Source organism: Sinocyclocheilus rhinocerous, unplaced genomic scaffold (assembly GCF_001515625.1).
Source record: "Sinocyclocheilus rhinocerous isolate Xijiao unplaced genomic scaffold, SAMN03320098_v1.1 scaffold504, whole genome shotgun sequence".
NCBI lineage: Eukaryota > Metazoa > Chordata > Actinopteri > Cypriniformes > Cyprinidae > Sinocyclocheilus > Sinocyclocheilus rhinocerous.
The window spans coordinates 1,582,457-1,593,468 of NW_015645076.1; the positions used below are offsets into that span (position 1 = coordinate 1,582,457).

General features: G+C 41.8%; 1 protein-coding gene across 1 annotated transcript in view; it reads left to right on the plus strand.

Moving 5' to 3' along the window:
- LOC107705503 (proline-rich protein 36-like) overlaps nt 1-11,012 on the plus strand; it is a 52,939-nt gene that overhangs the window by 10,845 nt on the left and 31,082 nt on the right. Inside the window, exon 2 of the mRNA XM_016508810.1 lies at nt 2,306-2,349. The gene's annotated coding sequence lies outside the window, so the exon portion shown is untranslated. The remainder of the gene's footprint in view (nt 1-2,305; nt 2,350-11,012) is intronic.

Consider the following 11,012-nt stretch of genomic DNA (forward strand, 5'->3'; position numbering starts at 1 on the left):
ATACTGCATAGAAATTTCCTGTCAGCGCGTTATTTGAGCGGACTTTGCTTTTCCGATGAGCATGAGCGAGCGGAACGCACATTCATAGATCGGAATATTGAGCGGAGCGTCAAACCGCGTAGTGACGAGGAGAGTGAAACATGCGTGCTGAACACTGCCGGGCCGGCGTGACATTATTATTATTATTATTATACATAGCCTATATTTTCGGTGCATCCCTACTTACATCCCCTCCTTGTTTACAAATCCGAACTAAGTCCATACATCCGATTTAAACGCGGACGGGGCTTTCCTGATAACTTTCCACAATGCCGCCCTCTTTGTTTTATTAACTTACTGCATGCTGAAGGTGACCCAGCTGACCTCACCAGAAAAAACTCAACACCACCATCTAGTGGATTGTAAAGAATTGATTTTATTATTCTACCAAATAGTATAATAAAAGATCGATACTTGGCGTCCGTGTATCGATACAGTATTGCCGCGTAAAATATCGCGATACTATGCTGTATCGATTTTTTCCCTCACCCCTATGCTCCACCATAACCCAACCCACCGCACAACCCTACACTTTAGCTCAGACCACTACAACCCAACACAAAAGCTACCAGATGACCCGGAATAATAGCTGAACATCCCAAAAACATTCTTAACACACCACCACAACTCAACACTGCATCTCAGCACCCATGACCCAGCACATAAGGTCAGCACATCACCACACCTTCAACATAGCAGCTCAAAAAAACAACACAACCTAATACTATAGCTCAGTGGTTCCCAATCCTGGTCCTGGAGAACCCCCTACACTGCACGTTTTTGGTGTCTCTCTTATCTGACACACACATTTGAGGTCTTGGAGTCGCATTGTAGATTCTAAGGTTTATGTAAACTTATCGTTACATTATCCATTTTTTTCTCAGATTTCCTTTAACATCCTGCAGTTATAACTCATATCATCATAGAGACAATTAAAAGTGTGTGTGTGTGAGAATTCTCAAACTCATTGAAACATTTTTTAAACACGACATGCATGAGATTTTTTTTGACTGATTAGTGAACAAACGTTTCAAGTGCATGTTCTCAAAAGCTCTTGTAAGGCTTTGCATTTCTCATGCATTCATTAGAATTTCACTTAAGGGCTAACCTAAAGTAAAGCCTCTGATCATTTTCCCATTAGTTTGTTTGTTTTCGTAGCTGGGAGTGCATAAAACATGTTTTCTGTTCCTGCCGTGTCTGGCGATGACTGCAGAGCTTCAGAAACTTTCCCACATGTTTTACCTTTGTTTAAAATGATGAACCCCACCAGCGTGCTCGCCATTATTTCAGTCTATGTCTTTCCGAGCTGTCATCCCGACTGAACTCCCCCCGATGACATCAGCTCTTAACGCTGCACGTGTCCTTGGCCACTGCAGCGATGGAGCGCCTCCACCGTAGACGGATGAGTCGGATTTTGATTGACGTGCGGATGCTGTCAGTCACAGCCTGGCTCACTGTGTAGCAAACAGTGGTAAACTGTTCCAGACATCTAACTCTGCCCAGATGGAAATGTTTTAAAGAACTAAAAAGAGGAACTAACTGCCCAGCCACAGATTACTCAGAGCGCGTCTGCTGTTCGTTTGTGGTGGTAATTTGTTTTAGCTTTTTTTTACCTCATTGTGAATGTGGTGTTTGTTTCTGAGCAGTGTGTGTATGTACAACTTGTTGTCTGTGCAGATTGAGGAGATTGGAAGCCGAATCTGATTTGTGTGTCTGTTTCACCTTTTTGACTCACTGCTGTGATGTTCCTGATAATTCTTAAGCACACATACACACACATACAGACAGAAACACACACAAAGGCTGTGAGAAAACTGGAGCAGGCTGGTTTTCTGCACAAGACAGCATGTGTGCTTGGAACAACGTCCCACACACCCTGGGTTTTAAAGCCTTACTGCAATTCCAACAGGTTTAGCAGGAAAAAAGACGGAACCGGGTGCAAGTATGAGCATTCACACATTCATGTGTTTTTGCTTTACTTGTGTGGGCATGTGAAAAGTGGTTGTCAGTGTCTTTGTGTACGTAGGCTATGCGTGCGTTTTTCTTACTTAAAACCATTGGCAGCCACAGGTTGGGTGTAAACACACTAAACACTGCATTACTCCAGCCACAATGCTGAAACCTGTTGCCGTTGACTCGTCCCCTTGAGGCCGAAGCTAAATATTAAGTGTAATTTAGGACATTTACCTCAGTTTTGTTTCTGTTTAGTGACCAAATATGCCATTAAAACACTTTCCTCTCTGTTTCTTTTTCCGGTCTCCTACAGGAGGACAAGCAGTGATGTCACACAGCTGAGGACACTCCCACTCAGTGAGTATTTGTACCATAATGCTTAATAGCCAGTTGTCATCACTTTTTTTTTTTAAACCTTCCTTCTGTGTCTTTGCATTTGTTGCAAGACCAGTTTTCCAGTTTTGAAGCCATTTGTCACGGTTATGCACCTCTGTGTTTGTTTCGGGTAATTGGACGCTGTAACCGAAAAGGGTGAACACAGATTCAGCCGATTTAAACCTAATTTAATTTAGTTCTTAGGATGTGAGCCTCTCTTCTCACCCCTCTCCCTCCCAATTAGCTGAAACAAAGCTCTCCAAAGGCAATTGTTAGGTTGACATTTCTTAAGCATGCTTTGTGTTTGTTTTTGTTTTTTTGTATTTGTAAAGATCTTTAATTTGGCAATTCATTTTCACAGCCGAGTCTCTCGAACGATCCGCTGCGGTGGAGAGAGTTTGTGCTTTGGAACAAACAAATCAGCCAGTTTCTCTCTCTCCCTGTGTGTGCTCAGGCTAATTGGTAGCGCGGATGCTGGTCGCGGTGTTAGCGGTGATGCTAGGCGGGCGGCAACCTCGCAGGGCTCTCTGCTCGGCTGCATCGTTTCATTCCCCAGCTCCCTGGTGGTTTCAGAGAGTGACAGAAATACAAGGACAGTTCTTTCCACTCTCTCGTCGTCTCCTTCTCCCTCTCCCTCTCCCTCTCCTTCTCTCTGTCTATACCACTAACAAGTGACAATGTAGAGTTTGAGTTCTGGAGTGCTTAAAGACTGAGAAACGGACTGCAGCTGCCTCAGGTGAACATGCAGCTGTGTGTAGACCAAGTGCTTCCTCAGATGTGCATATGTGAGAGAGAAAGTGTATGTGTCTGTGTGGTGGCTTACAGATGACTTTTATTAGAAAAGTGCTCCATTCACACTCCAGAGGAAATGATATATATGGAAAGAAATATAAGGATGGCAAGAAAGACAGAATGGAATAGGGAAAAACAGAGACAGACAAAGACAGCGAGACAAAGACGGCCTCTCAGCTCCTCAGCTACACATCACTGCGGCCTCTCGCATTGGCAGCAGTCACTGCCACCATCTCAGCCATCAATAATGGTAATAGAAGCTCCATCCGAGCATTGATTTCTGGGAATTGTAGGAAGGCGTGAAGGGTCATCCGTGCTCAACGGCTCTGCTCGTTTAGTGACATTCCTGTATGTCTGACTCACAAGGCAATCATGCTTTGGAGGCAGCACCATGCATGTCCTTTTAATGCCAAAGCATTGCCTTAGAAAAAAAAAATTGGAGAAAAACTTGTTTTTGGGGCTGTCAGTTTAACACCTTCATTTACTACAATTAATTACAAAAAATAAGGTGTTAAAGGAATTGACACATTTAATCATGCCCGCTGACTTACAGGCTACGTGCTTCATCAAATTGCATTTGCTGAGAGCAGGCAGCAATGAATAACAACTATGGAACAGAGATACGTCTGTAGCAGTGTTGTTATAATTAACTAAAACTATTACAAATTTTTTCGGTAATTGAAGTTAAACTTAAATAATAATAATAGTAATAATAAAAAAGATCAGATGAAAAACCTAAACAAAAAATGAAAAATAACTTAAGTAAATAAGTTTAATTTGAAGTACTTAAATTACTAAAACTAACAATAAATTAATGCTAAACAGAAATATATAATATATACCAAAATAACACTGGTCTTTAAAAGTCCTTAAGTCTACCTCGGAAAGATAGGTGACTCAATTACAGAATCCACTTTTTGTAATGTCTATTTATCTCCCACAGTAATGTTACATGTTTAATTTATTTTAATTTGGTAACTTTTCCCAGCAAATACTGATATATGCAGTTAATTAATTTTAATTTATTATCTACATAACATGAACTCAATTCACTTACAATTTTTAATGGATTTTATGCTTGGTTTTTCTTCAGAATGTTAGAACCAGCATTGCAAAGTAAGGATATACAGGTTCCTGTAGCTTAAACAGTATATGCATTGCAACACCAATGTCATGGTTTTAATTCATGAACTGATCAAATTCATGAAAAGAGAAAAATAATAAGTTCAAATAAGCAATATAAGTTGCTTAGGAAAAATCTCTGCCAAGTTCATAAAAGTAAATATAATGTTAACTGATATTAGAAACTAAACAAAAGCATATACTGCAAGGGTCATAGGGATGAACTTTCCTTTCTCATGAAAAAAGAAAGGAAGGGATAAAACAAAACACTGCTTGGACACCCAGAGGGAATTACAAAAGTTTATGGATGGAGAGAATATCAACCTTGAGTTGAAATTGTAAAGTAAAATCAGGTCTGTCAGGACATATCGAGGAAAAACATACTCCTCTATCCTTTTCATTTTGAAATATAAGTTGTAGTCACTAAAAATGCTGGAGACTATATGGAAGAGAGAGAACTGAGCTCTTGCAATCTTGCACAGGGGCAAACCAGCTATTTATTAGCGCACATGTTAAACCCTCTCTCTTCAAAGCAAACTTTCCTCCCAGCCTCCCACAGAGGGGGAAAGAGAATAATAAAGCAGAGGAAATGGCATTTCTCTGCACAAAAGTGGATATGAGTGTGTTCAGTGTAACCAACTACTCTTTATTTCGAGTAGAGCAAGAAACGGAAAATAAAAGCAAGGGAAGACAAAAGAGGGCGGTGAAAGGGAAAAAAAGAGGCAAGAGAGTGTGTTTGAGCATAGATCTTGGCCAGGCAGTGTCAGGCTCCTGGCCTCTCTCTTTCTCTTTCCTGCGTCCCTGGGGACGGCTCATAGCTCATACTTCCTGCTGGAGAGATCTTGAGCAGGAATCATGGTAGAGGGGTCTGTTTTCATTGCTGGTGCTGTGCAGTAGGAGTGTGTCTGTACTTGTGCGTCAGAGGCAAAACATACCAGTTGTTTGATACAAATAATGCAGGCCTGCTGGATTCTGTGCATGTGTGTATGTGTGTGTGTGTGTGTGTGTGTGTGTGTGTGTGAAAGGTATAATGGACCCCTGCCTGAACTCTGCTGGGCTCTCCAGATCCCTGGTGAGAGTTATTACCTCAGTACAAAATGCTGGACACACACACATATGCACACGCACAGTGAAGGTGAGAGTTTGAAATGGGGTGCCTCAAGTGTCTGTCATTGACCCTTTTTGTTTTCTCTCTCTCTCTCTCTCTAATTGCCCTCTACTTGCCGTTTGTGATTTTACTGTTCCTTCTTGCCTTAAATATTTATGCCCGGCCAAGGTAAGAGGCTATGCTGATTCTGACTGTACTGGAGGATACAGCAATAAATACCGAATCTTCCATAGAGAGAAAGAATGAGTCAGTTATGAGGCAGTTAATAGTACATCATAAACATAATCTCCTATTATCCCGCCTTAGCCAGACCCCCCCCTCCCCCCCTCGCATAAGTGTTATCATCTATGGTTTATACACATACACACAATACACATGCTCTCATATGCAGGTTACACAAAGTGGATAGACACTATTCATTTGCTGTTGTCATTGCTTTAAAGTGGCAGTGCAATGACAACATAAGCCAAAAATAACATATAGGAACATGTAAGCACTCCTGAATCCATCACAACTAGAAAGATGGATAAATGAATACAGAAAATAGAAGAGTTAGAAGATGGGGCTGAGAGAACGGGAGGGAGAGAGAGAAAAGGAGAGGGGAAAAACATCCAGAAGGTCAGGATCAGCGGGTGGCCATCTAAGGGAGCGACATGGAGAGACTCCGATTGAGTTTCACCCGCCCCGTTACCGTGGAGATCCATCCAATAATACCACCCTATCCACAGCAGAATCACTATAATACACTACACCTACAACAGACTGACAAATAGTGCACTGGCTAAACTGAGACAGCCACAGCAGGCATTGATCAAATCTGAAGCAATATCTCGATAATGCTCCGTATGAATCCACGTATTTTGCTTCAACAGCACAAATGTTTTATCTTGGCCCAACCCTAAGACAGGTGTTCTTTTGAAATAATTAAAACTACCTATTTGTTGATTGTGGTTCAGCTAAACACTGTAGAACCATGTGGGAGTGTCAATGTGGTTACAATGTTTTTGGACTGCAGATAACTCAAGACCAAACCTATCCAAATTTTCAGGTCCCTGAAGTTCTGTAACACCTCCTGTTTAAATACAGACACAAGAAACAAATCTAAGAATCAAAACGGACACAAAGCCTTGAGACTTTTCAGAGTAGCTTGGCATAAAACGACAAGCTTTTTATCGGCACTGCTCTTACAAACCTACTGAAATGACTTTAACGAAATTAACCAGCAGTCACCTTCAGGTTTTCTCCACGTGGCCACTTATTTCATTAAGCAAGCAACAGTTGAGTGAAAAATATTTGATTTTGAGTCATTTTCTTCCCTTCTGAGTAAATGGGTAAATGACCATTCGCTGCAACCACTGTCTCCCTTGAAACGGCTTCTTCCTTAGATGAAGATGAATCATGAAATGTCATTTTTAAAAGTTTTCAAGCCATTCACTCGAAAAACAACTCGAAGTTGAAATGGCAAACAGATACTTGTATCCTTTAGATGCCATTTACACCGTTGTAAGTTCTTCCAGGCCACTTCCACAACTTTAGCAATTTTAAATGAATCTTCTCATGAACAATACACAATAAGACAATAATTAATGTAAAGTGTCTAGTCAATATTAGACCATCAGAGACCTAAAGAGAGTCAGACCGAAACCAGTTCCAGTTTAGACCAACTAAGACTCAGATCAAGAATAGGACATGAGGGCTATATTCTTACAAAGACCATATAATCAACCAATCAACTGAAACAGAAAAAACTTTGTACAGCTTAGGTAATGTCTGGGACTTTCCGCAACTAGTTTTTTTTTCAGTATGTGGTGATATACTGAAAGAGTATCAGGTCAGCTTCAGAAAATTATTGTAAACTTTAGGTCTAACTAAACATTATGGGAGCTATTTTCTGTTCATTTTATATGAGGTTTGCCATTTTTGCAACCATGATACCAAAACTCTGATATGTCATAATGCAGTTTAAAACATTCATGAGTTTTATTTGTAACAATAACATTAAATAATCATCAAAATTGTAAAGTCAAAATGTATAAAAGATCGCTTGAAGTGGCAGTAACATCAAATACAGTGTTCAAACTTAAATTAGGTTGTCACTCTACTAGTTTATTTAGTTTAAAAAAAGTTCTTCTCACAATAGAGAAATATGGCGTTTGTGCCACATTTGACTGTTTTTGGGCCAAGTGTACTGTATTTGTAGAAAGTGCTATAGAATTCATGCAAATTCTATGCAATAGTGAAGACCTTAAAAACATTGAAGACAGACTACTGTCTTTTTTTAAGACCTGAGACTGAGACACAGATCCAGACCAAGGGCTCAAGACCAAGTGCACAAGATTAAGACCCCAACTCTAATATCTTTTTACTTAAGTGATTCTACAAATCATCATCCATCAAAACGTCTTAACTTGAGCATGTTGCGTCATGTAATTAGTCTGGGCAAACTTCCATAATCAGCAAGTAGGGTTTATTGTTTTGTTTGTAAAGACAAGAGGTTGAGATGATTTGGTAGGTGGGTGAAGCACATCGGACATAGCTACTTTCTTTCTATTGCTGGTGTACGTGTTTGTGTGTATGTGTGTTTTCCCGTGCTGACGCTAAAAGCGGTGTGAGGACGGATCTGAAGGACTGAGCGCTGGAATACTAATGAACAAACATAGAAGAAGAGGCTGTGTGCTCCCGTCTACCTCTCTGCAGTGGGCTCACTCGCTCCTCTCTCTCACTCTCTCCCTTCATCTGCACCTCTCGCTCACACAGAGGATAAACTGTGTACATGATGACATTTACACCGCAACATCTACAGTTGCACGCAGAGGGAGTGTGTGTGTGTGTGTGTGTGTGTGTGTGTGTGTGTGTGAGGCCTCTCATTCCTCTCCCCACTTCTGTTTTTTTCCCTTCTCTTCCTTCATTTTGCTCTGTGCTCATCTTCTCTCCATCTCTCTTCCTTTCGCTGTGTGTGTTCTGCACAGGATGCGCACCTCAAGGGAGCACACACACACAGGCCATTATTTATGTCTTTTTTGAAGGGCAAATATAAAAAGGAGTGGCTTTGCTTTACTGCCACAAATTTGACGCGCTGGCTGTGGATCCAAATACACACTTACGACTCTTACTGAACAGTAGCCATAAACTGTGTGTGTGTGTGAGTGTTTGTAAAAGGAAAAGCAGCATCACAGCTTTGCATGCTGTACTCTGTAGGGTTTATGTTCCATTTAGAGTGTAAAAACGTGTGTGTACAAGGTGCGATGAGGGGTTGTGTGTTTTTGAGATCCGTCAGCGGGCGCCTCTCCCTTCTCTCAGAGGAATCGGGCGGTTAAGGGCAGTTAGAGGGGCTCTTGGGGAGGTTGGGGGCCCTCAAAGAAGGTTAAAGAGTTTCTATTGAATCTAATGGCCCCCCTTTCTTACACACCAAGATTTGACCCCTCATAAACACACCTTTTGCACCAGCCACACACTTTCTCACACCTATTTCATTCACACTCCGAGACATAAACACACACACACACACCCAGCCCTAGAATAGCAAGCCACCCAGGGGCCTCCCTCCCTCGACCCAGAGTATTTAGAGAGAACCTGCGGCAGGCCCTGAGCTCAGAACGGGAGCCGGGACGATCTGGATCCAGGGTGGTCCGGGGAGATTCTCTGAGCATATCAGGGGTTTTTTGTATTCTGGGTGTCCAGGGAGAGCTCATTATGCTGGGTGTGCGTTCGCAGAACCTCCCTCACATCTTGGAAATAGAGAGAGAGCTGCGATACTGGACCTCAGGGAGGTCATTACAGAAAGAGTGGCTGAGATAGAGAAAAAAAAACAGGAAGAGAGGTGGGTATGGAGTCTTAGAAACAGAAGCAATGAAGTTTGCTGATTTGGGCCCACGGTTGAGGTCTCTGCGTGCAATTTTGAGCATTTTTGCTGCTTTTATTCGTAGCGATAGTGGGGACAGGATGCGCAGAAGAAGGGAACAGGATTGGAAAATGATGCCAGGCAGACTCGAACCTGCATCATCCACATGAGCACCACGGCCCAATAGTTACATGCACCCAAATAATCCCGTAGTAATCAGACTGATGACTCAATCTTCATGTAAATACCTCAATCAATCCAGTTGATCTCAATCTGAATGAAATTTCGATCAGACTGAAAGGGGTGATGTAGACCTGAAAATAATCCGATCTATTGGAAAAAAGTTTGAATCCGACTAATTGGATTTAAAAATACCTTTTGCAGTGCTCTGAAGCGAATGTTTACCAGAGCCGTTTTATAATAAGATCTCTGATGTTTACGTACGGTTTACGTCTTATGAACATGCATATGTTTATTTACATCTTAACTGGTCAGTAGAGGAGACTGAATATTTAAGAAAAGCTCTTTTGACTAATGTCACCTTTCTTTTTAGGTAACTAAAGGCAATCAAGGCACTGACTCACAGGATAAGATTTCAGAGTAACCTCAGAAATATTTGACCACTGAATGACCTATCAAATCAAGTATTTCAGACAATACGATAATGATAATTTAATGATTGCAAATGATACTCAAAATTGCTCAATTTATTTCACACAACATTTACTCCAAAATATAAAAAGTGTTTTATTCAATCACAAAACTTTTAGTAGTTTTTAGAAGTGACAAGGTAGAACTACAACAGGGGGAACATGATTATCTTATTTAGAAATGGCCAAATATTGTCTGATTTATTGGTCTATCGTTAATCATGGTGGTGGTTTAGAGCGGCAGATACAGCATGAGCGTTTCTCCATCATATCTGGCTATTGTTTACAGCTCACAAGGGTCTTGAGTGTCAGGGGGGAGGGACGGATGGTTTGGCGTGCAGATGGTCCAGGGAAGAGGGGGGCATTGTGTCTGTGTGTGGGTGATGTGCAGGGAGATATTTAGTATTTTATTGGTCTGTTCCAGAGGACCCAGCTGCTAGGTCATTCCCTGCTGGCACACACGGAGAGGGAGAGAGATGGCGAAAGAAAATACAGAGAAAGCGGGGGCATTAGTGTAGATGTCGATGTGAGCAGAGAGGATTTAAAGCACAGAGCAGAGACGAAAAGTGAAAAATCAGAGCTAGAATGAGAGAGAGAGTGAGGCGAAGAGGAAAAAAGGGAGGGAAGGAGTTGGAGAGAAAGGAAAAGAGAGCGGAGAAAAAAAACGAGGGAGGGAAAGAGAGATAAGCAGCGAGCGAGTGAAATGTGTCCGCCGTGATACATCAGCCCTGCAGCCACACTAATCACAGGTGGAATTCAGCAAGCTCTTTAAAACGCTGCCTCTCATTTCAAACCCTGCCCTCAGGCTCTCTGTGTGTGTGTTTAGAAGTGTGTCAAAATCTCTCTGCTTGCCCTATTTTGTGTCTGTTTGTGTGTGTATTCCACAGCGTGTGTGTGTGTATGCGTTTTAAGAGAAAGACGGGGATCTCACGAGACAGTTTGTGTGTATGCGTACATATTTCTGCATGTGTGTGCACCTGTTTGTGTGTGTAAATCCCCCGAGACGATATCTGGCTCAAACAGCTCCAGTGATCACAGATTGTGCCGTTACTCTGTGCGTGTGTGAGCGAGCAGAAAAGAGATGGCGCGCAGAGGAGTGAGGTGTGAGTGTGTGTGTGTGTGTGTGTGTGTG